The following is a 2,317-nucleotide window of genomic DNA, read 5'->3' as shown; positions in this document are numbered from 1 at the left end:
CTGGATTCATTGTATCATAATTATTGAGAGAAAATGAGATGAACAGTGAAGCAATCAGTACAACACACATTATAGGATCAGATGAAATTGGCATTCTAATTTAACATATGGCACAGGATTAGCATGCACAAGATCCTCAGTCCTATTGCCAGCATGAAAAAACAACTGAGTATAGAATTAAATATAATAAATTACATTTCTTTTTACAGTGCACTGGATGACTAATAATAAATAGATACAGAAAAAAAATCAGTGTTCTTTTTTTTTTTTTCTACGACCAACTCTGGGAATGTTTAATGCACAACAGTGGTAATCTTGCTTATCACCTGGGACAGTTTACAGTCTAACGCATACTCACTTTCGCAAGGACATCATGTACATAAAGATCCACATTCCATAGCTGGGAACTGGGATAGACCTGAACTATACTCGCAGGTTTGTTCGATCATGGTACATCTGGTAAGGATCACCAGCGTACCAGTTGTGCCTCTTCCAGAAAGACGGCGTCGTTTTATCTAGGAGTTTACTCTGGGTCTTGCGGCAGAACACAAATTCCTTCAAGCGTTTCTTTTTTTGCAGTTGACTTTTTCCATAATTTTTTCTCATAGCCAGCCTTTCTCCTTAGCCAACGGCCAGAATGAAGTCGGAGGAAGCGATGCACGACAGATTTTACCGTCTTTCTCCTGCCATTCTGTGTGCTGCAGTATGTGAGAGCTCTGACTGGTGGCTTCAGGACATTGGGAACCAATATGGCCACTCTATTAAGGACTGTTGCAGTATGCCCATATGCCCGGTGTCCGACAGATGTGACAAGTCTTGGAGCAGAGGAAACAACTGACGTCTGAATATGTCTAAAATGAATGGTGCACAGTGCAGAATTAAGACAGACATTCCTGGCACACTTCTGATAGGTTGAAGGTGCCAAGACACTCAGGGGGCGTAATATTCCTGAGGCAGCTCTCACGACGCTCGTAAAGATGGAAGTGGCCATCTTGCAGCCTCAAAATCAGTGTTGTTAAATCATTAAGCAAAGTGTACACAGCAGAGAGGAGCAATGATGCACTTTGATGACTTTGATGTGTTCTGCAAAGCCATCTTTTAGTCTTTATTTTCATGTACTACTAAGTGAAATGTGAATATTTTCAAAGAATTATTTATTTTATGTGTATGAGTGCGCTGTACCTGTCGTTAAACACACAAGAACACACATCAGATCCCACTACAGATGGTTATGAGCCGCCATGTGGTTGTGAGAATTAAATGCAGGGAAGAGCAGTTAGTGCTCTTAACCGCTGAGCCATCTCTCCAACCCGCAATGTAATTTTTCAATAAGCAAAGCAAACGTTTACAAAATGCAAGGGGCTTCTCACTTAATCTAAAGACTAATGTTTTGAAAGTCTGCTATTAACCACAGTTTCACAATGAAGAATTCTAGGTTCAGACATGGTGTACTCCTAGTGGTCCAGACAGAAACAGAGGTTAGGGATTTGAATTTAGGCAAGTACATTCCAGAGATTATGCTCTTAGATATTGTGTGACTAGAAACAACATCCTAAAAAGCCTTCATTAACCACTTGGATCCCAGCACAGGTCACCAGTCACACTTCATCCTAGAGAGCTGGTAGTGAAAGAACGGGCTATTTGCTTACAGTTCGATACAAATCTGCCTCTCGTGTAGTTTGCCTTGTCGTTCTGGTTGTACCTTGTCACTGTAAGTTTCTCAGAGCCAGTGGTGGGAACATATGGATGCTTTAAGTGGCCTTTCTGGAAAGCTCAAATTAACACAAAATAAAAGTTAAGTGAGAGTTTGCATAACCCGATTCAAGTACACCTGTTTCTTCTAATTATGTCAATATTACCAAGTTATATAAATGATAGTCTGGTGATAATGAGATGTTTCATAAATTTATTTTCGGCATTGTGATAGGTCCACTAAGAGATTTTTGTCATAGAAGCTAATTGAAACAATTATCTATAGACATGCTACTGAAGAGAATTTATATAAAAACAAAACAAAGGACCAAGCTCCTACCTATTGACATTAAAGGCAGAATAAATTCCTTTTTGTGTTGTTCCCACAGCTTTCTGTAAGAAACTATTTTTGTTGTTGTTGACTTTTTTTTTTTTTTTTTTTTTGCCAATTTACTGCCGATTGGAGAAGCATCTGTCTAAGCCCACAGGCAGAACAAAGAGAAAATAACAGCTTCATTCAATTATGCAAAGTGCAGGTGAACAATTCTACAGAGCTGGTCTGAGAATGTGTAGAGAGCTGAAGGCAGCAGCATAGAAGCAAGTGATGCTTTGTGACTTAAAAAAA

At 39.3% G+C, this 2,317-nt stretch overlaps 1 pseudogene; it reads right to left on the bottom strand.

Moving 5' to 3' along the window:
- Nucleotides 1–423: 423 nt before the first annotated feature.
- LOC116089322 lies at nt 424–991 on the bottom strand (annotated as a pseudogene).
- Nucleotides 992–2,317: the final 1,326 nt, after the last annotated feature.

The sequence above is a fragment of the Mastomys coucha genome, unplaced genomic scaffold (genome assembly GCF_008632895.1).
Source record: "Mastomys coucha isolate ucsf_1 unplaced genomic scaffold, UCSF_Mcou_1 pScaffold14, whole genome shotgun sequence".
Taxonomy (NCBI): Eukaryota; Metazoa; Chordata; class Mammalia; order Rodentia; family Muridae; genus Mastomys; species Mastomys coucha.
This window is presented reverse-complemented; position numbering and strand designations above follow the sequence as displayed.